This window comes from Mastigoproctus giganteus, chromosome 10 (genome assembly GCF_048544385.1).
Source record: "Mastigoproctus giganteus isolate SK-2022 chromosome 10, ASM4854438v1, whole genome shotgun sequence".
In the NCBI taxonomy this organism is placed as follows: Eukaryota; Metazoa; Arthropoda; class Arachnida; order Uropygi; family Thelyphonidae; genus Mastigoproctus; species Mastigoproctus giganteus.
This window is the reverse complement of record NC_143584.1, coordinates 173,603,503-173,630,194: the sequence shown is the minus strand read 5'-3', so window position 1 is coordinate 173,630,194 and position 26,692 is coordinate 173,603,503. Positions and strand designations below refer to the sequence as shown.

General features: G+C 39.2%; 1 protein-coding gene across 2 annotated transcripts in view; it reads right to left on the bottom strand.

The window, feature by feature from the left end:
• LOC150079535 (uncharacterized) overlaps nt 1–26,231 on the bottom strand; it is a 78,334-nt gene extending 52,103 nt beyond the window's left edge. Inside the window, exons 1-2 of one of the 2 annotated variants that reach the window (XM_090384036.1) lie at nt 26,103–26,231; nt 10,821–10,924 (exon numbers count right to left, since the gene is read on the bottom strand). The gene's annotated coding sequence lies outside the window, so the exon portion shown is untranslated. Of the gene's footprint in view, nt 1–7,251; nt 7,692–10,820; nt 10,925–26,102 lie in introns of those variants that run through there. The other variant, XM_090384035.1, reaches the window with a different exon arrangement.
• Between the last annotated feature and the right edge of the window lie 461 nt (nt 26,232–26,692).

The window sequence follows — 26,692 nt, the reverse complement described above, 5'->3', positions numbered from 1 at the left end:
GGAAAGTTAATACCATCGTAGAGATCTGGTCAGAAAACCAATATGCAGACTGACTTAGATGGTCTAAAGTTGGGAGAAAGTAGCAAAAGGTATTTATATACTGATCATCACCCTCCTCTCAGAAGATCTATCAATCAAGAGATGGTAAGATATGATCAAGAGAAATAAAGCAAGTATGGATGTTTTAAGCTATTGAGATTATAGTTCGATAGAGCTTTTTGAATTATAAACAATATTCATGGACGATTTGGTGGACAAAAATAGTTGAATAATGAATGGTAATGTTTGCAAAGGGTAATGGTCAAATGCATAAACTACGATGTTAAAGGAAAGAAGAAAAAATAATCCATAAACCATATCGCCAGAATATGACAGGGGTAGACATAATTCCCAACGACCATTTCTCGGGGAAAAAAAAAAGAAAGAATGCCTCCACATGGAAGGACTCATCAGGCCATCACGAGCTAACAGAACCTACCCACCATCTGAAGCCACAATCTACTGCTAACGACACCATAACTTCTCGCCGTAAACTGCCCTGCTTTTACATTACGTCTCCTCATCCGACACACTCCGTCTCAGAAACCCCAGGAGACGGACGGCCCCCGTTACCCGCAGATTGCACGTCATCAGCAGCCTCGAAAATGTGTGTGCTCTTTCGGGACGACTGCCTAGAATGACAATCTCGGCAAAGAGATGCTCTCTGGGAGCAGTATGTCATTAGCCAATCGATCTTCCAGTTGAGTATATGTGGCGCGCGCATACGAGCTGGGCTCTCGAGGAAGCGGACGGGAGCACGCGATCGTCCGCAAGTCCACTAAATGGCATTTGGGATGAGAGTGGGCTTTTCTCTGTGCGTAGAAGCGAATAGAAAATGAGATGGTCATTATGATTAACGCCATGGACCGTTGCTGTTTATACTTAGAATGGCCCGCCATGGGAGCCATCCGTTTTGGACGTTTTATTCAATTTATGGGTGAACGTTATACGCTATTAATTAAATACCCTTTTGCCCAGATGATGATTCATAAGGACACTCAAAATATGGCGGTATGTGTTGCTCATATAGTGACATATTGCTTTTAACATATTTGATAATATCCACTTGGGAAAAGGGGGAGAAGTGGTGTGAAAAATAATGCCCATACAACTGTACGAATATTTGGAAGCAGTTTCTTTTTTATTTATAAATTTAAGCGCTCAGGCGAACTATTCTAAACGCTCGAGATGTGTTCTTCGCGTCACGAATTTAAATATCTATAGGGAGAGGGATGAACCATGAGTGTACAAGGAAAAGACAGCCAGTGAAAAGTTAGTTTACAATTCGTGGACTTTATGAATGTAATCTTGCCACGCGAGTCTTTATAAACATTTCAGCGTGTGTATGCCTGTCCCTATGTGTGTGTGTGTGAGATGAATTAATAAAATTTTACTACAGTTCTATATCGTGACCGAGTTAGTTCGATTCAGCAGAGCGCTGTATGGATTTTACTTCCCGAAACTCTGGTTTTTCATCCCGAAACTAACAAACCGAACTTATTTTTTTAAAAACAAAACATTGCAGTCCTTAAAAAAGGCAATTTTTTTAAAAAAAACTCTGATTCTATCACAGCCAGTTGTTCTGATATCCATTACTCTGAAGAGAATAAACAATATTCTCTTAGGAGATAAATAATTGGTTTTTATTTGGGAGTAAGTGTTCCAGTGGATATCCTCCGGAATACTTCGTCCCAAATAAGTGGAAAAGGGGGGAAACGCATGAGTTCTAGTCCTATTAATAACAAGAGGAATTTTTATGGTCTTTTTCACATCGTGGCCGAGTTAGTCGGTCTCAGGCTAGGATGCTTGATTTTTTTTTTATCCCGAAAACTAGAGTTTTTCATCCAACAAGTCGATCGAAGAATACACGCAATTACAAATATAATATACTATGCCTCATAGCCTTAGTTACCGCTTAACAAACACTAAGTTGAGGTAGTTTTCCAAACATGTTTCTTAATTAGCCTTTTAAGAAATAGAAACGGTTCTGAAAAGTTCTTTAAAATTAAGTTTTAGTTCAATTTTGTAGTAGAAACATTAGAGACAAATCTTCCTCTAGTTCAGATTCTTTTCAGTCGACTATTAAATCGATCTTTAAAAGAAATTTGCTGGACTTGAAAGTTTTGCTCACTAAAACTCATTAAGCGGGATCCATACCTCACCTTTCTCAATTTCACGCCCATTTTGAGCACCCCTTAAAAACTGAAACTAAAGCACGCTCCATTTAGCAGTTCTTAAGAAGGGGGAAGAGAAGTATGGACGAAAAGAAAAAATCATAATTGACGAGTTGTCTCTTAACGATGCGAGCTACAGAAGAGGAGGTTGTTGGGGGGTTGAGGGGAATCGAATGGAATACCAAAATCAAATTAACAGCCGCATTTAGAGTTTCGTGCATTTATCGCTATTTCCCTAACGGATCACACGGGGGGGTACTCGAGGCAAGGGTAGGCAGTTTGATATTGACAGCACATTATCAGGTTTATGGTGTCTTCGTAGGGGGAGCGTTCGCAGGAAGAGCGGAGCGGAGCGGAGCGGTAGAGTCCTAGTGTTCAAGCGGAAAATTAATAACTCTGTCGTCGTGGAGCGGGGCTTATTAAAAGTCCCTCGACCTTTTTCCCCCTCTCTTTCCTCTTCACTCATTCAGAAAGCTGCTGTGAGGTAATCCTCGTTGAAAAAATTGACAGTCGATGTACGCGAGAGAAAGATAAGGTCTTTAGAAAAACAAATAAATGAAACGAAGGATGAACTTTGAGTTATACGGTTGTTCGTATGAGAATTTGTACTTTCTGTCTCTCTTTAGTGGGGTATTTAGCATATTACCGTTAATTGTGAGTGGTTGTTTAAGTCAGACTGAAGCTAAACACGTGATCGTAATATGATATCAACAGCGAGAGAGAGCTTTAAAAAACCCCAACTTCGGGATAACCAATCAGATGCGAGGGCATCGTTTTACAAAGAGGCAAACAACACGTGGTAATACGAGTCATAATTATTATGTAACCGTAGTAAGGGGAAAATACTGTTGAAAAAGAAACGTGCATTAAAATCCTTAGGAATAAACGCAGTCGAGGCAATTACGAGGAGTGGTTGGATCGAATTGATAAAGAAAAGCAAATAATCATCAGTCTGCATGCTAGTTCTACAAACTGCGCGTTCTAAAGCATGGTTTGTCTGTTTTTAACTATAAACGCACCCGACTACCTCAGTCTGTTGCTTTAAAAAGCCGAAGCATTTTATTTTATAAGTTTTAAGGTTGTTAAAAAAATTATAATATATTAGGGACTTTAAAAATACTCGGTCTGGGATGAAAAGCGTGGTTAAGAAGGATTAAGAAAAGAAAACATGAACTTTAAACATTTTAAGTGTAAAGGGAAGCGTTCTTTACAGGGGTAAACAGTTTGTGTCGCAAGTTCTAAATATTCAAACATTACAGTACAGTTTTTCCATTATTGCAGCTTAAAATTGGAATATATTTGCATTTTATTCCTGTCATAAATATATCTGATTGCAGTACTCATTCTTATGCCCAGAACTGTTATTTTAATCGAACCCAGAACTGTTATTTTAATGGAACTTAGTCGGGTATAGCGAATTGCTACTTTAAGTTGTTTATACGTCAAAATGCCACTCGTACGTAACATCAAATTGGCCACCCCCCCTTCTGGGTGTTGTGTATGTAATCAGGCGCGCCGCTGTTGCTAAAATTACCGTCAGAAAACCGCATTTTAGGACCACTATAACCTTTATTTCCTTGTAATAGTGGGAGGACGGACATTAAGTAATCAAGTTTAGTGCTTGACCTCTATTTTTAGCTGCTTTTTCTTTTGATCGGCCGTACTTTCAACGCTCTGGCCTACTACCGCAAGGTATTAGGCCAGATCGCTGATTGCGTTATAAAGTGACCTTGCCCCGCAGTTAAAGCCATACAAGACAAAAAGGGGTCGTTTCTCATTCCTTTCAAAAATCCAAAGTTTCTTAATAAATGATTGTAAACACCAATGAATGAATTTGAGATCTTGTTAGTTTACATCATTTTCGTTGGTGTACACTTATCAATTTCCTTAGGGTACTGTTGTTTACAATCTTCATAGTGTACACCCCTTAGTACGAATAATAGTTTGTGTACACCTCTTAGCAGTCATTATTAATCAGCGTACATTTCTTATTGCGATAGTTATTTTTCTTTCTAACGAATGAATTATTGTAAACAATTGTTTGATTGTTTGTAAACAACAAATGCCTGTACACATTAACAAGTATATAATTTTTTTAAAGATCGATTTGCTTAGTTTACATTCTTGATAGTAAGTGTACACCCCTTAGTACTCGTGATAGTTGGTGTACACCTCTTAGCAATCATTCATCAGTCTACATCTCTTATTGCAATAGTTGTTTTTCTTTCTAACGAGTAAATTATTGTAAATCAATATTGTTTCATTGTTTGTAAACAACAAATGACTGTACACATTAACTAGTATATCATTTATTTAAGATCAATTTCCTTAGTGTAGTCTTGTTTAGAATCATGATAGTTGGTGTACACCTCTTAGTATGAATAATAGTTGGTGTACACCTCTTAGCAATCATATTCATTATTCTACATCTCTTATTGCAATAGTTATTTTTCTTTCTAACGAATAAATTACTGTAAACAATTGTTTGGTTGAGTAAACAACAAATGACTGTACACATTGAGAGGTACAGGTTGTGAAGAATCTTGAACAGCAATTGTAAAGGGGAATAAAATCATATACTTGTTATTAGCGTACGTTTGTTTAAAATAATTTATAAAATAGCTTACGATTGTTTGGAATCATTTTTAATCGTAGAAAGAGAATTAATTTTTTTGGATAATCTAAAACCAGTTCCTGTATCTGTCATCAGTATCCAGTTACAGATTTTCAGCGCGGTACGTCTTTTCAACAAATTACTATAAGTTGGTAATCAGCGAGCGCAAACATCTTTTATATAAATCAAGGCGAAGAAAAGAAAATATATTTCTTCATTAGCTCCAACCTGCTTGAACCATTTCGCCCAATCACAGCTGCACGAATTTCACGTGTCCTCGCTTTTTATTGCGTTCTAAAGAGACCGCTCGTGGAATCTAGCCAGGGCAATTCTATTTTTGGGAGGTCCGCAGAGAGCAGAAAATTGATAGGTTCGTGGGGAGGTTCAGAAGCCTTGGGCACTGCTGCAATCCAATTGGTCGTGACGTCTCTCTGGATTGGAGTGCACACTGAGGGAGAAGGGCGAGGGAAAATGACTGATAAATCAGTGCCAAGCGTTCTAGGTACATCCTGGGAGATGGTGGTGGCGGACCGATGGAGGGGAGGGATGGGGGATACAAATAGCTGCGAAGAGAGGGGGAAATGGGGCATTAGAAGATACAACACTTTTTACGATGGCTAATAGCAATCGGGTTTGCTTGTAAAGTGGATTTCGAAATGAAACCTGGATAGCTGGACTCTCATCCATCCATGGATGGCATTAGAAACAGAACTTCCTTTTGAATTCCATGAGAACGTTTTCTCATGAGATTCAATATGAATAGTAGATAAGGGGGGGGGGTTCTACGTTTAACTACTCACACATTAACTATATATTATTTTAGCAGCAAATGCAACACGTGTTCTTCCACATTTCAGTGGCAATATTATTTTACCAACTTCTTAAAAAAAGCTCGAAATTCTTTACAACCATCTTTTTTATGTACAATAATTTATTACTTTACCATCATTCTCACTGGTGTACACATATTCGCAATCATTCTCTCTAGTGTACATATATTTACAATCATTCTCGTTAGTTTACATATCTTTAAATCATTTTCATTGGTGTACATTTATTTAAGACCAATCCAATTTTCTTATTGTGCGCTTGTTTACAATCTTGATAGTTGGTGTACACCTCTTAGCACTCATAATAGTTGATGTACTCTTGTTTACAATCTTGATAGTTACTGTACACAACTTAGAACTCATGATAGTTAGTGTGCATCTATTTTGACAATCGTTTTACTTGGTGTACTCTTGTTTACAATAATTTTTTTTGGGTACATTTGTTTAGAACTTAAGTACAGTCCTATATTAGCTAGTACATAGAATCCTTTATTCTTTAGCGTTGTATACTCATTAAGTTGCTCCCTAACGTACAGTTTTTACAATTTACACGTAAGACACGATTAAATGCCCTCTAATTTTGACCATCAGTAAAGAGAATTATTTAAAAGACGATAATGAAACCATCTGCTTCTTAGCGATTGATACCCGTATGTTCTTGCATGAGATTGATGCTATCTGAAGCATTTCTTTGTGTAACTGTTTAAAAATAGCAACACAAAGATTCGCATAACCGGAAAAGGGGATCCTTAACAGTGCCTCTTCAACAAAGGGAAAGCGAGAGGGGGGGGGGGGCTAAGGGGATGAGGAGTATTCACTCAACTGCTGTTTCCTCCGGCGTGAAGAAATTACGACCTTCCTTGCCCGAAGAGATAATGGAAGGTGGAGTTAGCCGGCTGGATATTAATGATAAGAAAATTACAAAGAGAGAACTGGAGGTGGTGGGGACCAAGGAATTCACGATTCTTAAACAAAACATCGTGACGGTTTTATTTTTAATGATAAATCAGTCGTATTATTTCGATAATCTGCTAATACGATCCAATTTTGTCTCTTGGGGCGATTGCATCTTTTGCCTAATCTACGAGAATGTTTTAAACCATCGGCCTCTGAATCACGCGAGCGTTAAAGCCCGCCCGGGTAAGTGGTAGCTATATTCTCCCGCCTCGTTGGAAACCTCGCCATTATGGAAGCATGACCATGGTGCTGCTACCAGCCCGATCGTTCCTTTGTGTGTGTACAAGCGGGAGAGAGAGAGAGAGAGAGAGGGTGCGCGGTAGTGGCTGAATCCGCTGCCTTCGATTCTCGCAAAACAGACTAGAATATCACGATCCCCTCAGTGAAGTTGCTGCTGGAAACCAGAAGAAATTGAGAAAAAAAAAAAAAGTGCTTAAAATATCCCTAAAGGTGTGGGTATAGGAAAAAAATATCGAAGACTGTCTGCAGGGGTCAATGTGCTCAAACATACACACACACACGCTCGCCCAGAAAACGAAACGCAACAAAAACCCGATTTCAACGCACGCGCATACCTTTCGCCGAGCGAGAGGTAAAGAAACGGAGGCGCCATTCTCCGATCGTAGCGGTAACCTACCTTGATTTTCCGTTACGTATTCCTTTTAGGCGAAGGTCCCGGCTGTTAGTATCCAATGGCACATCTCTTCCATATTGAACACATATCGCGCGCACTAAACACCTCCCCGCAACAAACGCTCCTTTCTTCTTCTGCGTGCATCCTACCGACACCTCACAGAACAGGCCTTGAACAAATCCAGAAGCACAACATCCACGCGGGAACTCCACCAAGTAGCGGCAACTCCAAAGACCTTTTTTAGGTGACCATCACAGTGCAGCAGACGATATTCCATTCCATAAAGAAAGAAAAAAAAAACGTTGCCTGGCAACAACTCCTTCGCGATAAAAGAAAAAAAAAATGAAGGTTGGCGCGGGCCTTAGCACACAATTTGGGCCACCAGTACGTCTGCCCTTTGGACGGAAACAGCGTTGAGGTGATGCGCCGAAGGGCGGGCGAAAGCGTAGGCAAAAACAACAAAATGAAGAAACAAAACAAAAAAAAAAAAAAAAAAGCAAAACACAAACACCTCCCTTCGCAGGAGCAACCTCGCAAGGAGCGCACACACACACAAGCCGATCCTCGGGACTACGTTACCCGACAACCGCCAAGGGCATGGCACACAGAGAACTAGCACGCGCGCACACGACTAACTCTGCTCACAAATGAGCAGAATACAGGAACCTGCTGCGATAGTGTACCCTTACATCAGCCGGAGGAATGCTGCACGCAATGGAACGTTCCATTACAGCGAGAGAGGAAGGGAGGGAGAAAGGGAGAGAAGTTGAGGGGGGGGAAAAAGGCTTCTTCTTGACATGGAAGGATAGGAGGGTCGGGAAGGACGGGCGTGAGAAACGTGTGTCTGTGTGTGCGTGCCGTGTGTGTGTGTGTACGTGTGTGTGCACGGACGCGTCTAGCGTCTAACAGCGCGAGACACAGCCGGCTGCAGCTTTTGGGGGGTGGGGACGTTTCCAGAGGCTGTCGGCATTGATAAGAGCATCAAGCAGGAGCCGACGCTAGCGCCGAAGAGGCTCTTCGCTTCGGGCGGACAGGGCGAAGTAAAAAAAGAAAAAAAGAGGGCAGCTTGATGCAAATGAAGAACGCAGTAACCTCTAGTATGCTCGTACAAGCAGGTTCACCGATTTAAATAATAAAAGAAGTACGCGTAAGGCGTCCACTTGTTGTGGATAATTTTCATCAGAAACGGTTTATTAAAAAGAACTTGACGTGGTCGGATGCTTTAAAAAGAGAAAGAAAAAGTAAATTGGGTTATTTTGTTACGGATTAGTGCCAAGGTAGCTCAGGCTGTTAGGTGGCTTTAGTGTATCGTGTTTTAAATGTGGGGAAAATTCCCTTCATTGTGCTCCACCCATCATCGGCGAGGTTCGAACCCGGACCTTTCCAAACAAACGTAAAAAACAGAATAAGTACGTCAAATCTTCTATGGAATATTGGCTTTTAATTTTATGTAGTTAATATCGATCTTAGGACTGTATATGCCAAATTTTATTATGTACCCTTTTGAATATGAGAATTTGTACGGATAAAAGCAAATTCAACTGAAAAATTGCTGGAGTTGTTTCAAGGAACAGCTCCAAACTTCAACGTCTCCGGTCTATGGCTGTATTTGCATAGAATTATTAATACTGGTGGATTTGATCATAAGAGGAGAAATGGTTCTCTTAATGCCAACAAGCGGCCTCCATAGCCCAATGATCAGTAGTGGGAGTGCAATAGCACACGCTCTTTGAGTAGACCGGGGTTCAAGTCCCTGACTGCTAAATACGGTCAAACGGCCAACCCGCACTGGATCAGCGTGGAAGATTATGGTCCATTTCCATCAACGTGAATCGTTGAGGAGGCTTCCATTCTGCATTGGATTGATAATGGCTGCAGTTTACCTTTTAACGCACCCAAAATCATTATATATGCTTGCCGTCAAAATTGGGATTCTAGTTCCTCTAAATTTCGAAATTCTGGAATCCAGTCGAGTCCCTGGTACTGCATCCCTGATTATTTCATCTTTTCTAGCTTGCCCACTCAGAGGCTTTGTGGTTATGAATAAAAATCCACTTAATCGACAGTAATCATGGATTTTTAATGAAGCTATTTTCCACCATAAAACGCAGCTGTGAATTGTCCTATGAACTCCAAATAGACTCACGTGAAGTGCCTGATTGTTTAGAAGGAATCCTAAACCCAAAGATCGTTCATGCAAGTGCTGTGTCATAATCCACGTCCAGTGGATGATGCGAATATGAAATAACATATTAATGGGGCACTTTATAAGGTAGAAAGTTTCCCTTACCTAATCCCCCCTATCCCGGTCCATCAGACCTTTCCAACAATCATCACTAGCACGTAAACGTGCTGAAACACACCGGAAACGTGATGAAACAAACATTACTCTGATGAGGTGGCGCGTGCTCCAGAACACGCTTCGGATGCAAACACGTTGTGTTCGATCATGCGGTGAGTGTTCCACTAAGAAAGAACTGACTTTAAATAAAATATATAGAATGTATTAGATTACAGTGGAATTTAGAAAGGTTTGTGCGTACCCTTGCCAAGATATAGATTACAATATTTAATGTGACTCGCCCAGTGATTAAACTCTTCTGCAGAAAATATTCGCGGAAAATTTAAACACGTTTTCTGATTAATAATCGGCAATAATTAAATTCTTCTGCTGCAAACGAGCAACAATTAAACTGATCTGCTGATAATCGCGCAACAGTTAAACTGATCTGCTGGTAATCGCGCAACAATTAAACCGTTCTGCTGATTAATAATGGGCAATAATTAAATTCTTCTGTTGCAAACGCGCAACAAACTGATCTGCTGATATTCGCGCAACAATCAAAGTGATCTGCTGATAATCGCGCAACAATCAAAGTGATCTGCTGATAATCGCGCAACAATCAAAGTGATCTGCTGATAATTGCGCAACAATTAAAAATCTTCTGCTGATAATCGCGCAACAGTAAAGTGCAGTGTAAGCAATATCTAGATACGTAAAAGTTAAAAGTAATTTTGTAAAATGATTATTATAAGTACAAAAAAATGAATGCCTAAGAAACAGTCTACTCGTTTATGTTAAAATGAGTGTTTTATAGATAAATACGGAGGAAAATTTTTCTATTACAAAAGGTGAAAAATAATAGACAAACTTTTCATTACCTGGAAAAACAGTTGCCACAACGATATTTTATTAGAAAAAGAATAATTTGCAATAAAATATATAGCAATATACGGAAAGGGGAAATTTATCGTATATAGTAAATTTATATGGAAACTAATTTTTTAGAACTATGGATAGAAATAAAATATGGCATATAAAAGAAAAGAAATTTCGTTCTATTGAAATATTGGACTTCTTTATATACAAAATCATTGGGATCTCTCAGTTTTAATTCGCTGTGTTCTGTTTTGAGTTTAAAACAATTTGTTTAAGGAAAACTCGCAAGCTCGTGGTTGCTAAACCATGAACCCGACTTGCATGATCTGCATTCATTGTTAAACCAAATAGAGAAGATATATGGTCCTACAAGAAACATATTTATAACGATCAGGTTTAATTTATCACTTACCTTAGGTTCTGTAAAGCGAGTCACAAGTTGAGTTTCAGCCTTCAGCTTTTAAATGACGATATATAAAATCCATGATTGAATCATATAAAATCACGCAGAAATGGCTGAAAAGAAATAACCAATAAAATTAATCCCATTTTGCTTTTTATTGTTCATATAGCATGTATAGATAAAAACACACATCTATATATACGCTTACATAATTGGTTGAAATCTGTTGGTTACGTTTTTACCATTTCCTTACACTGCGGTGGTAGTTGTCGGTTATTTATCCAGTTATGGATTACTTTATGCAAATAATGCAATGAGTGATGAAAAATGTATCAGCAAATACAGGAGACGCTTAATTTAATGAGTTTCCGATGGTCAACGTAGGAAACACATAAAAGAATTTGAAAATATAAAAGATCATGACTTATATCACCATGGCTGAAGGTTGTGCGCATTTTGTGATCGGTCTGGTGGATGAAAATTCCTCCTCTCTCGATGAAATTCGAATTCAAGCCGTTTCCACACTCGTGGAAGGAAGATGGTAGAACAGTGGTTTTGATCAAAGATTACACAGCGACAGTAACCACTGTACCACCGCGAGATTATCGCTGTTATACAGAAGAACTTATGAATTTTAGCTAATTATATGTACTTTGTTCTAATAATAAATATTAATTCATTTTACCATGTATAATACAGACGTTAATTATATACGTAAAAAAGTAAAACTGGACAGAAAGCGATATTTCTAAGTGGTATTCTGAACTCTGACCACACCATTCTGCTGTGTAAACAATTGAATCTTCCAATGGGATTTTATTTGCCTCTTTCCAAAGGGTGTTGCAGAACCCACGAGTCTAGGGCTCGGTTGTAAGTGCAAGTATAAAATACAGCGCATAAATGTCGGAATGCGTTGCACTGCTAACAGGATTACGGCTGTTTGATGTCTTTATTTCTTTATTAGAATGGCAGGACAGGAAGGTGGAACATTCGGACTACTTTATTAACATTCTTGGCCAGCCTCCAAAGACATTCGTCATTGCCTTATGGTAAAACTTCATAAATGAAGTGCTACCTCAAGGTCAATAGTGTATTACATAAAGCTTTGGGAGGCTGTAGATACAGTACCTTTTTCTCCTTTCTCTTCCTTATATAATAGGGGTTTTATTTATTTATTTTTTATTGTTGAATAAGAAGCTATAATATTATATTAAAATGTGCATTTTGATAATAAGAATTTTTAAAAGATTTTAATGATCTTTTTAAAAACCTATTATCTTTTTATGATCAGAGATGTGCTGGAAGTTGATAATTTCAACTATTCCATTCAGAAAGACGTGGTTAGCTTTCAGATTTGTTATGAAAAGCTTTTGTAGGCTTTTATAAATCAAAAAAAAAAAAAAAAATACAAGAAGATTGTCGACAGTTTTGCTTCAATTACTAAGTTGCAAGAAGAAAGTGACAGTTAATTTTTCTGTACTGCCATCTTGAATGCTTTCCAAGGAACCTTGGTGACAATGCAGGATGAAAGATTTCGCCAAGATATCTAGACCATGGACAAAACATATCAGGTTAATGGAATGAGCCAGTGATGGTATTTGGAAAGAGATTCGCGATGAACAACAGTTTCCGAAGAAAAACCTCAAAGTCATCCAGCTGAAAAAACAAAGCGCGAAATGTAATACGCATTCAGAATACTTAGTTCAGTAATAATGACACCGATGGAGCCAAGCTGACTACTACCGGCATTTATAAAGACACTATTTCTGATAATAGCACTAAAGCCAAAGTACTACCATCATAGACCAATCCGAATTTGGTTTTCCATCGATGTATCTGACATTTCCTTGACCAGAATAACAAAATTAACACCAAATAACGGTAGACCTTTTTAGTCATGACCTCATTACCATGACACGTCGTGTTATGTTTCTCAATAAACTCTCGCAACCGACGCGACCTCTGTCGGAGTGTCACGCCGGTTTGATCAAAAGCTCGTTCATCCAACAGACAGATTGGTTCTGTGATTGTGCGTACTTTACGCTTGGGTAGTTCCCAACACTAGGGATACAAGCGTTCATCACTCTCCCCTATTTTTACCGCAACACATTTCAGGTGTGACGGCTGATGGTGGTTTACTGACTCACCTGACCACCTAACACAGCCCAAAAAGAATCGGGAGTGTTGATAATCTCGAAACCAAAAGCGATTTCTCCTTAAAAACTAAATTGGATTGAGTTAGATCGGAGGTATTTAAAAGTCACCTTGATCGTAGAGGGTAGAGATAGATTGAAATCTTTGAGTTCGTGACCCGTGACCTTACTGAGCGATACCCTTGTGCAATAATCGTTTTGCTTGTGAATCTTACGTGCATCTTCACAGTTCCCATCTTCAGGAAATTGGGTAATTGTACTTCGGCTGTCGAGCACAACGGAATAACCGTACAGGGTTAAATAAGTAGATTAATAGGAGATAATTTCTTTGTGATTATTTGGTTTTCGTGAGTTTAAAACATTAAGATAAAGTGAAATCGACTTGTTTTTGTTTTCGTTTATTCCACAACAGACACATAAGGTAAGAGGAGTTTACAACGCGAACTATATACGTGGCCTTTTCGATACTGTAGCGGAGTTAGTCGGTCTCGGGCGAGGTATACGTGGTATTTTCTCTGAGATTTTTCATCCCTCAAATAAGTAAACATAGAATACACCCCATTTATAGACTAGATATGTTGATGTTGCAGTGCAAATCCAAAAAACTCAGACCTAAAGCATTTTAAAATTGACAATTATGGATTCCATTTTATCATTATGTCCACAGATAATACTGCCATCAGTTTGGCGTTATATCTCAGAATATTATTTTAACGGGAGTCCCAGAACTCTACGAACTTCTAAATGAACAAGGTTTTGGTTGGTTACCAAAAGATCTTAACCTTTATAAAACATGCGTTTAGCCAATCGAGAAGGATTTTGGAAATCTTTGGATCACTACACCCTTTGCAACATGAGAAGTTGACATCTTCGGTGGTCTAACCATAAACTTGTCTAATCAAGCTGTCCGAAGAACCTGAGAAACTATCCTAGCTGCACACTTGCCTAGTGTTCTTCATTAAACCGATATCAAAAATATCATTTTAAAAGCATGTGAATCTGTTGGAGCTGTGCAGAGGACAGCAGCAAGGTTGGTTAAGGGTACGCTTACCAAGAGACTTCAGTTCAACGTGGCACCTGCGAGGAGACCTGATTAATGCGTCTAAGGATTTAAACGGATAGAGTAAAACTGTGAAGGGGCATCCTTACTCTTTTTAGGACGACCCATAAGGGAACATAAATTGAAAAATGATGGCTGCAAGATAGATGATGCGCGAAGAGTTACTTTCAGCCAGAAAGTAATTGGCAAATCCAACTCACCGAACGATTATAAGTCAATCTCAAATAGACCGAAACCTTGTCAAAATATTTGAGGGAGGAAAACAACTAACTGCTTCAACCATAGATCCTCATGAACATCCTGAACTTAATGTTTCTTGATATTGAGTCGTTTATGATAAAAATAATGTGGATTTTTTTTTTTACTGCCTCGTGTTGATTAAAGATTCCTTGAAACAGTGGTTTAGCCTCCCTCTAGAAAATCCTGGGACCGTTACTGCCCCTAACCATCGCTGATAATCACTTCAGAATTATAGGAGATCTACTGTCAGGTTCCAAGCCGTATTTATGCAGATTCATTTGCCGGAATCCCACGATTGTCGTTAGATAAATACATCTGAACTCTTTCTGTCACGAACTACAATATCCCTCCCCCCCAAAAGCAATATTATCAACAATCAATAGCATCAATTACTTTCCTTATCTACGAACAGGTCTGTTCAGATAAAAAGGTCCATCCTCTAATACAATCCATCGAGTCACGTCCGCCCAAGCACTCAGCTGCATCATGCGTGGCGCCGTATATAACCCCCTGTGTTTCGCCGCTACGTACAACTTGCCGCGCCCTTAAACGCACCAGTACTGGGAGAGGTCACAGAATACATACACGAGACGGGACACGACCTTCACCATGAAAGTATGTCTTCGTTTGGCGCATAAAAACGAAGAGTAACTCTGTTTGTGTGCAACCATCATCATGAACACTTGCAAGAAGGAAACCAGATCATCTTTGTACAGCGAGGAAAGAAACCAATCAAAATATTCATCAATAAATGAACAAATGTTGGTGTCCTGTCCGAATTCTCCCTAGAATTAACAAAAAGCGTTCTGCAATGTACAACAAATTGTCTTTCATTGGCTGTAAATGAATTTGTCATGCGTACTGGTCGTATGGCAACTGTCTAAAAGCCCCCTACCGGAGAATCAGTGAAGCTGCCAGCCTTTGTATTGTTTTAATCGCAACATTGGCAGAAGTGTTATAATAGCTTCGCGCGTGGCAACATAAAATCACTATTAATTGTTAAAAGTATCAGACAAACGTCACGAGGAACAACGTAAACAATGAATCATGTCTATTGTTTTTTTATTTTTTGTTCCAATAGTAATGCAACATGCATTTCCGTCAACATCTATAGACACTTACAATAGTTCGACTGTTATTAATCATTTCGTCTGCTTTCGTTTGTTTTTTTTCTCTCTCTGTTTTTTTTTTTTTTAACCCCAAGCATCTTTTCGTCGCGAGCTAATTGAAAATTTAATCACTTGTGGTCTCCGTAATGAGGAGGAACTTGGAGAGAAATGGTTAAACAAAAGTAATTTTACTTTGTGCGCTACGGTCGTGAACTTAATACAGTTCACTGACACCACCGCTTGCTTGTGAACTTAATTATAGTTCAGCGACATCTACCACCACCGAACAGAACAGACCGATGACGCAAGCAAGGAAAGCTAAATTAACGGGAGACTTAGAGAAAACTTGCTGTTGGAGCGACAAGCACATGGTTTTCCAATTAACAACAGAACGTTACTTTTAGAAAATTGTAATAAAATGTCACCTCCTGAAAGATTTAAAACTACAGCCGGATAGATATGAGAGAAGAAGATACTAATTCGGCTTTAAGAAAATACAATTTGAGTTTTCTTTAAGAAAGACTCTTTTAAAAGAGCTTTTTCAACAAAACGGCTGATTTTAACCAGTGAAATAGAACCGGAACTATTGTTAATGAGCTTGTCACTAGAATTGTTGCAAATGAGCGTAGAAATGTATTTTAGCATGCTGTTCAAAACGCAAAAAGATGGATAGTCTATATGCCATTGCCAAGATTATACGTTTCAAGTTGAACTTAAACAAGTTTATATAGAAGGGTGAATATACTTGTGTTTTCATATGTTTGGGGTCTTTAGTCCACCGGGAAAAGGTGAATTAGAACAGATCAGAATTTAAAGCGTTAAACAAGTTACTTTATCATTTCCAAGATTGCCCGGCGAGCTGACAGACTGAAGTTCAGCTGATTTTTTCCAGTCTTTTTGTAATGTCTGTGAAGCAAGGTAGATGACGGTGGAACGATTGCACGTAGGACATGTGCGTGCATCGGATTCTCTCAAGGATTTCACTGGTGAATTTCAGTAAAAGACATTTTTCAATAAGTTTTAGACATTGGGACGAAATTGGTTTAAGATCTGATGATTTCAGTTTGGTGATTTGAATGATCTGATGTGGTTGGTGGTGAGGGATTTTGATTTACTTCAGTATGATTGCGAGTGATTTTTAATAATCACAGTTCATGATTTCTATTGAAAATTGCCCAATATTCCAGTGATTCATGTGGTTGAGCTGCTATGATTTCTAAAGCTTCCAGTGATTTCTGTGGAAAATTCAGAGTATTCCCGTTATTTCCAATATTCACAGTTTATAGGTGGTCGGAGGATGGAGCAGCATGGGTACATCCGCCCCCGGATACTAGAGTTAGTTGTCCCCCTGTGCGTCAATTACAGGTCCAAAATCTGAAACAAAGACTCCAGCGGTGTTTCAATCGAAGCAACTGGACGTAGAAGGTTGGAAAAGGGTGTTGTGATCTAATAAACCATGATTTACACTCTTTTGTATAGATGGCAGGACAGTGTGAAGCAACCGCATGTGGTGATGGATCTATCACATGTCACTTCTATCTGTATGAGCTGCAGGAGAGAAATAACTCACTGGGGATTGTTCTAATGGCACGGAAATGGATAAATGTAGGAAAAGAATGAATGTCTGAAAGGGCGAAAGAAGACGGTGCATATTTAAAAAGTTCAGATCCTTCTAATTCTGAATTTCTTCATTTTTATCTCGAAGTAGACGGCCACCTTTAAGATTATAATACGACTATTAAGCATGCCAGATATTTTGGTGAGAGATTCCAGCAACGTGATGAATTCAATGATCTTCTTACTTCTCCCTCTTTCGATATTTGAACCCCATTTACAATCGGTGGGCCGTAAAACTGTTTTAATACCATCTCTTTCGGGACACACGTGTTTACCCAATGCAGTTTTGCGAAATCCTCCTTTTTTCCAAGGTTACACTGTCATCGCTCTGTGATACTTCCGTTCAGTTATGACAGCGATAATCTTGCAGGACACTTCGTGATGACGAACGCTGGGGGATCGCTTTACAACCTACTATTAGGCATGCACTTGATCATACATGGGTTAAACATGTAGCTAACACTACAGCTGCCACCAAGCGGTAAACCTAGAATTAGGGAATATTACTGATATTACTTGTTGGTGCATGTGTCATTCAAATAAAGACATTAAAGCTGCAATCATACGATTAATACTTCGTGTCCATCTGAACTTTTATTATTATGTGTTTACGTGCGAAAATAACCGTATGGTTGTTCAAGTTGAATTGCCGCTATAAAATGAACTGTTTTATAGTCGATTGTTTAGAAACGCATTGTGAACTGTTGTTAGAAAATGAACTATTTCGTGGTCGATTGTTTAGAAACGCATTGTGGAGCGCTGCTAAAAATGAACTATTTTTGTAGTTCATTGTTTAGAATTTTTCACTCTGAGAATCGTTTGGAGTTATGTTTTTAATGGTAAACAACAATCAAAATTTGTGAAAATTAGCAAATAGATGAAAATTAAAACGGGGATTACGATTGTAGAAAAAAAAAATTGCAGTTCGACTAATAATGTTAATTCAAGCACGCCTTATTTTACATACATTTCGTGTTATTTTTCTTGTATTCTATAAAACCGTTCAACATCCTGTATATAACTGAATAGTTATATTAATACATGTAACGCACTTATTATCTTTCCGTGGATCTTGTATACTATTTTGTACCTCTCGGTATGATGATAAACGGCGTAACAAACGCGAAAAGTAATATCGAAAATAGACGGACCAAATATTGGTTACAGCTTACTGATAACTAAAATATTGCGAGTTTATATTTAAAAAAAAATACTGTTACAAATACAGAACTATGAATATGATCATGTGACATTTGCCATTCTGCGGGGATGGATTTCTCGGAGTAAACTGAATTTATTCGTCCGACCACTCTACTTAAAGGCATTCGTTTCGCAAACCACCGTATTTCCGACTAGTTCGGGTGCATGCAGATGAGGACATTAGCTGGATTTCGTATCCTGTTTACACTCCAGTAATGGATCGAACAATAGCCCCAAAGCACGTGATTTGAAGAGATGCCTAATTTTAGCTTGCCATGCATGTTAACTGAATGTTTCGCTGATGGACGCCAGGTTACATTTCAACGCTTCCTACATCTATCAGAGAGAATAAAGAGCATAGCGAGATCGGGGTTAAGTATGCACTACCGCTTATCAACCTGTTTACGACTGCCTTTTTAACCATTTTCGACATAAAGTGGCCTATAAGATATATTTTTTAAAATTTTCTTTTCATACGGAGAATGAAGTTCATTGTTATTCATGAACTCTAGCAGAAGAGTTCATTTAACAACACTAAACACGAACTACATTGATTCTATCCGATGGAATTACACAAACGAAAAAAATGTGGGTTTCATGACTATTTTAGCTAAAAGAAACTTGTAGCAGTGGACAGTTGGCACCCGACAGCATCGTTTTGAACTATAACCCTAAAAATGATCGATGATTCTTTGCGTGCGACCTATTAAGTGTATAACGCTCAACGTGCGACTGACAGATCAAGTTCTTTCCCTGTTATGCACCTTGCTTTACATTTCAAACCAGAATGGAAGCTTCTTTTCTGGAGGACAAATGTTTGACAGTACAACACGCAGAAAGATTAAAGTTCATAAGGACAATGATACGGAGGAGTTTAAAGGTGATGAACTACATGTACCTTAGTGGACCATAATCGGAAGTCTTATATTTAATAAGAAATTTGGTGGTTGCTGAATATCTTTCACGTGCTTGAAAGGTATATGCACTGTGACGTCTTCATGGTAAATGCAAATTAAGTGGGTGTTAATCGGGAATTCATGGTATAGTTCTGTATCCATGATTGTTTCATCCATCCAGTCGAATCCCCTTGATCAGGAGTTGAGAACTTATTGGGGCATTTCAATAGCAGAACCCTTCATCTCTGTCGGCGGCAGAGATGAAGGGTTCTTCCCCACGGACTGTTCCCTGGGTTTCTTATCCACAAATAGAAAAACAAACCTCGGATCACGTAATTTATTGGCTGACGCCTCACGGCCCGAATTTCCCTGCTCTAAACCAAAACAGATACACTCACACAGTAAACAGATTGAAAGAGACATGATAACACCACCTACCGCCTTCCCATTTCAAGTGCTATGTATGTTTTCTGGTCTGCTTTTTTTTTTCTCCATTTCGCACCTAGAAGTGGAACCTGTTTAATATTAGTGTCACTGGGTTACCAACGCTGTGGAACGCTGGTTACAACCAGCGACAGACGTCTCTACGGCATGTTAATAATTAGAGGCGGTCAACGGGGCCTAGTAAATCGATACACGCGTACAGAGAGCGTCACTCTGCCTGTCCCGGTGGAAAAAAAAAATTTTCTGCAGACGCCCGCCTGTAAAAGCACGTGCTTATCGTTGCACAACCACGTTGGCTAAGTCAGCGCCCACTGGACAGTTACACGAATGCCCTAATATGTATACGAAGAATGACTTCACAACTTAAAAATCCTAAATTTCATCCCATTGTGGGAGAATGTGAAATGTGAGTGTACAGCGAAGGAGTGTCATTCAGGATGACTCTGACATTGAAACCTTCCGAATAGAAGAGATACAGAAACAGCTCTTGTAATTGGGATGTGGGATAGCATTTCCTTTTTAATCTCCCAATCTGACTATAAGCAGTTAACTTTTTTAACACATTTCTGAAAAAACGGAGAAAAAATGTGGTAAACTTCGGATTATCGAGACTAGAAACATGGAATAATCGACAAAAGGGGAGTGAATCTGGCTGCTAGCAGTTAAGAACAGACATGATATGATACTTTACTTTATTAGCCGACTATTTAATTATTCGGAGTATTCCTTCTAGCGCACTTCGGATTATCGAGACTAGAAACGTATTTAGTGTAACGCCAGGTGTGTTAGCTCAATTTTGATAGTGTAAAGACAAGTGTATGATAGCGGTTTTGTTTAGCTCAGTAATTTCTATAATGTACAAATCGGGGCGAATCCGATTTCGGATGGCTCATATCAATACGAAAAAAAGAAGTCTCTGTTACAAATAGCGTACAGTTAAAAGTGGTCTTTGAATTGTTTAAAAGAAAATTAAAATTTTTTCCCCTTTAATTATTAATTATCAGAACTATGCCATTGTCCTTTTTGTTGCGATGGTTATGAGGAGAGGTGGTGGAGAAGGAGGGGGGGGGGGAGAGAAACAGGTCTCTTTACAATTCGCGCTCGAAACATGTCAGTAACATTCGCTAAACTCCACGCTAGCACACGCGCCAAAACCCCTCCTGTACGGCAAACATATGTTTCCTGAGCGGACGCCAGTACAATAGCATAGACGAGTGTCTGATTGATGGCGTCCCACTGCGGCTAAGGGGTAGATGCCACCCACAGAATAAGCACAGATAGCCTGTCCGGGGGATGGGTGGTTGTTTTGAACCCAATCAGAACGCCCCGTCATAGGTGTAGAGACAAATACGGCCGGTTTTAGAAACGGAGGGGGTTTTAGGTGTTAAATGGCGGTAGATATGTACTCTGGTAATTGTGGTTTTTTATCACGTGTTTCACGATAGACCTAGTGATGTATTATCATTTAAAATTGAAAGATTTCAGTTCCGTGGAGGAGGGGTTATGTAAGTAATTATGGAAGCATTCCGAAGTTCGACAAATGCTTTGGAAACACCATAATATTGGATCATTATGAGGAAATGGTAAATCCCAAAAGTTAGCGTACGTCTTGGAGCACGACGGTTTTGGTTCTTAGACCAAAAGAGTTCATTTTGCAAATGTGATCAACTTGTATAATACAGTCAGTTGGTTAAACTAAAACCAGAATCTTTGGCAAAACTGCTAGCATTGCATCGTCGACATTTATAAATGAGAAATTGTTCCACAATACGGTCATGTCATTGAACTCCAACCACTTCCATTCTGAACCGTTAACTACATTATTATGCCGTCACTGATGCTGTACATGCGACTTCCGTATTGAACTGCACGACAGTCCGTAGGTCAAAGGGTTTCAAACAAATGAAGTTGACCGACAAGTCTACGTGTTGTATATCGACTGCCCGAAGTAAAAATTTAAAGTGATCTCGCAGTCATCTAATAAGCTCGGTTCGAATCCCGTCGCGGATCAGGAAATTTATGTAAATCTTTGTATTTCGTCAACTTATCAACTTTTTTCAGTGGAAAAAAAAAAACTGAAACACTGTTTTATTTCTATCACAAAACAACCTTTAGAACGCACTCAATTTACAGAAATCGTACGCTGACATATTGCGCGAATTACCTTTTTCTCTAGTCGAAACTAAATCACTGAATACATTATTCAAAGAAGAAAATACGCCTAGTGGAAAAAAAAAAAAAAAAAAAAAAGAGAGAGAGAAAGAATTCTAGATGTATTAGCGAACACGCGAATCTGAAAGGTAACACGTTCCAGAAACTCCAGCGAAACAATTAAGTTGATGGTCTTGTCTGGAGCAAAATGGCATGCAACTGCATGTTTTATTCGCATTATACTTATGTAACTACATGTCCCGAGATAATTTCCCTAATGCTTGTATATTTTCTTTTTTTTAGCTGTTAAGACCGAAAGCATGGATAATGCAGTTGTTTACTAATTAATTTTCTTACAAATCTGTTAGAATCATCCTCCGAAATCCATTTTATCTTTTATTCTATTTACTTCAAATGTCTGAGAGAGTTTAAAATTTATTTAACAGTAATCATATTTTCTCTTCTTTCGTTTGCATTATTTGAATCAATGCGAGTGTCCTTGCCACATGTCCATTGAGACTAACAAACTAGCCTTTGTGTAGTTGCTGGTATATTCGCTAAAACTACCAGGAAATACGAGCGAACATTATTGACCTTGATGATTACAACAAACTACCTTAAATGCCTCGTAATTGCTTTCATTCATATAACATTGGGTGGAGTGTTGATATGGGAATTGTAACTTCCCAAGGGACATCCCGTTTAGTGTAAGTGCACTCCTGCAGCGTTTGATCTTTTCCCGCCATGAACTTAATTTTCTGTTTTGTTTAGAAAACCTTCGATAATTATAACTTGTAGTTTGCAGAACTACAAACTACGTGCTTTTTTGTTGTAGAAGCAAAATTGCCCATTTGATAGATCAAATGAAAGTTCATTGTGACGCAAAAGCAAAATTACCCATTCGATACATTAAAATAAAAGTTCATTGTGACGTAGAATCTCAATTACCCGTTTGTTACATCAAAAATTCATTGTGACGTAGAATCTCAATTACCCGTTTGTTACATCAAATGAAAGTTCATTGTGACGTAAAATTTCAATTACCCGTTTGTTACATCAAATGAAAGTTCATTGTGACATAATGGCGGTTACCTGATTGTTGAGGCAACATCGGTAGGATTTCGCTATAAAATCATGTCTTGTCTTTCCTTCCGTACACAGTTCTGTTAATGATTGATAACTGGGAGGGACCAAATCAATCATTTGATTTGATTAGATCTATGGGATGAAATCACAGCTGTTTAAAATACGCATTATATCATTTGAAAGATTACAATATTTGAAATTGCACAAAACAAGTTAAGATAATTCTAAGTTCTTCATCTGTGGCATTTTTAGGATGATCCAATAAACAAGTAAGTGAAGTAATCGTATTCCATGCACTGAAATAAGTTGTGAGACTAACAGGTGTTTCTTTTGATGTCTCGTCAAAAAAAAAAACTTGATAATAACACCTGTGTAAATTTTCCACTTGTTCGCATGCACGGACGTCATCTTTGATGTCATCATTCGTCATACATTACGAACATTACGCCAGGAGATCACAATTCCAAATAGAAGCGTAGTATGGTACATTAAATGATGGAAAACAGGAAATATTTTTCCACCCTATCCGCTCGGTTCTAACAGCAAAAATGATTACACAGACATTGCCAATGTATATTCATGACGTGTCCTAATACAAGTGTATCTGGCATGCGCGTGACTCTTTTTAAAAGAAACAGAATATCACATCTTGATGACGTTTCCCGTGTTTTGTGGAGAATGCGGTCTGAGGTATGTCTCAATGGGTCCTTGGGATATCAAGTTTCCGTCAACTTCAGCAGTAACGGGGACATTCTTAGATAAATTTGAAATAACGTGTCATTAAGGAGTTATAATTTAGACGTAGTGTCACGTGTGCACATTGATATAACACGGTACGGGGGGGATGATTTCGTCATTCTTTCAAGCTGGCGGTATATATATACATGTTATCTCAACTGCCATTTGCGATCGTTATGGCAACCACTGTTATCTCACAAATTACTGACACGGTTATCTCAATGAACATGGCGTTTGGCCTGCACGTGCTTATAAGAACAGCCGAGTTTATGGTCTCGTTCTTAGGAGTTATTACATACCACCCAAAACCCAAAGGAGTTTCCCCTCCAACCTCTAAAGTTACTTGTTATAGCGATTTACAATCAAGTTTCAAGATGTTTCATGGTGTAACTCTGTCCGATGACTACATATAATGTTCACATATAGACTTACCTTTTGGCGGGTAAATGGTCATCCTCTACCTCTTTCATCCCAATACGATAATCATCTCGAAGACGTGTATTGCAATCGTATATGGATATGTCTGTGTTGGTTTGTAAGATATAGACTAGGTTAACACAAACTTTTGGGATACACAATAAGAAATAGCACTTTTTTTTTATAAAACACTTTATTGATAAATACATCTAGAAATATTTATCATCTTACAGAAGATAAGCAACCAATTTACATTGGAAAAATATTCATTCGGGATGAAAATCTAGGTTTCATTTAATCTTTACAATAAGATGTTTCCATTGATAAGAACTGGGCTTTTTTAACCAGGTTTAGGGACTCGAGTTCTCTGAGGGTCTTAAGCTCTTCTTGGAAAGAGGGGGACTTGAGCACAGCCGTTTCAAAACTCTTCAGATATCATTGAATCTATTTTACGCAGAAGTCAAAAATCTTCTTAGTTACTTCTGGATTTTCATAAAAATCCAAATGCGATCCAGTTTTTGCTCTCAAGTATAGGTCCATTCCTGTGCTTCCACCAAAATGACTTACATGCTCCTTTACACCACCATCTTCATTCAATAGTTACATCCCGAAATCCGCATAATTCTGTGTTTCTGGTCATAACAAGCTTAGTTTCCATCTCCTTTGAGACCGCTTTCCTTCAAGACACGACTGAAACAGCCAAAAGGCCTATCCAGATTCTCTTGGATATCGGGTTCGTGATATTTATCATTCTATCCATTCTTCATCCTTATTAGACAATGGTTTTGTTCCCTCAAGAAAACAGGGACTTAAAAAAGCTGGGTAACTGTACGCCCTCAACAATCTCTTCAGTTGGCTAATTAAGTTCCATCAATTACCTCTTTCAGAAATTGGCTGCGTTTATTATCTCTGCGCATTTCAATTAATATGGACATACAGACATGGAATAACATCGTTGCTGTTCTTAAAGAAATGGCTATTTGGTTGATATATTGAAGCGTACAAGAAGACACTTACATTAAGGGGAGACATCAGGAAATGACACGAATGTTAACTAGAGTTTGCGCAGACTGACAACACGAAAACATTATCAATACTGAAGCAATTACATAACAAAAAAAAAAGCCAAATTTACCAATTGCTACACTGCATTAATTAGCGAAATAAATATTTAAAAAAATGACGCTCATTCCAACAGTACGGAGGGCAAGCATGCGCACAAAAGATGAGAAGCAAAAGCCACCTCACTCATTTCGCATTTCCAATTCCTCTCCAAACCGTGGACACTTTGCTTTCCACGACATTCCAAGTAAAGACCCGTATCCAGTGACGTCGGGTGTTACAGCGAGCGACGTCATCACCTCCACATCGGAGACTTGTACGAAAATACCAACGGCAAGCTTCTAGACATGGCTGTCAATGTCGGTCACCCGCCGACTTCGACACATGGTTCCGAATTTAAGTTCGCCGCGGACAAACGAAACATCCCAGACCGAAACCACCGAGTGCAACGAACTCGCAAAAGAGTAGCGGACCCACCCATAATACCGCAGAGGTCGTGGGATGGACACACTTAACAAAATAATCGTTCAAAAAATGACGATGCGGCCGATGTCGGCATTCGGTTTTCTCTGACACCCGACATGCTGCCGGGTTAGAGCGAAAAATCGACATCTCGAACGTGCACCGCCAATCCAGTTATATGAGTAAGTGGCAAACAGTTTGGGTGGTTAACCGGTGAAGTTTGGGGGTCGTGCGATCGGCGGTTTTGATGCAGCGAACTTGAAAAGGGCGATCAATCGGCTGTCGGGACTCATCCTCCGCCTCCATTTTAGCAGGGGAACTGCAGCTGGCAGTACATTGGCATGTGTGCACGGAAAAGACTTCTCCTCTGGTAATCCCGCGCTCGCACCTCCGTCTGGGCACCAGCGGAGACACTTCGAACCCTGTAGAAAATGCCAGCATCCACGCGCAGTCTTTAAACCCCACACGTCGAGGAGAAGAGGGCATTTTTTGGCGGTAAGTCGTGTCAGCGATAAGTCGGCGCCATGTTGGGTTTCTCGTCCGCTCTACCTGGAGGTAGACGTCATTTTAATCAGCTCGTGGCGCAAAGCACGCACCCCCCAGACTGCGAGCTATTACGAAGTCTAATACTAGAAGGATCAAGGTACCTCACTTACCTGTTGGTCGGGCTCGGGACAGCTGCTTTGGCCTCAAAGATGCAAAAAATGCAGTGAATGTCGGGTAGTCTTCGCTGTCGTCCGCCTTCTTCGTTCCAGCGTCTCTGGGCTAGCGCAAGCTGGCTGGCTCTCGCTAGTCATGTGACCAAATACCCGGATTGCTTTTGTTCAGGGGGAGTCGACAAATCGAAGGCTCTGAGAGCTGCGCTCAGCGTCTGGTTATATCCAAGCTTCCTGCTTGCACAGGGAGGCCAGAATAGGGGACAAGCACGCAGGAGGTATGTGTACAGGCGTGCAGCGGTGAGAGAGATAGAGAGAGAGAGAGAGAGAGAGAAGGGGGGATGGAAAGGCAGCGGGGGATTGTTGAGCTTGGTCTTGATCGTATTGCCATCGGTGAATGGACGTTACTCGCACCATTGAATAGAGCCGAGTGGCGCCACTGACTCTTAAATGCTTATAAAGGATATATTTAAAAGTATGCAAGTTTTTTTTTAATGTTTTTTTTTTTTAGAGAGATAAATACCTCTCGGGAAATTTGCACTCGGGTCAGAGAGGAAATGTTTATAGACTGATTCGATGGTGAATCCATA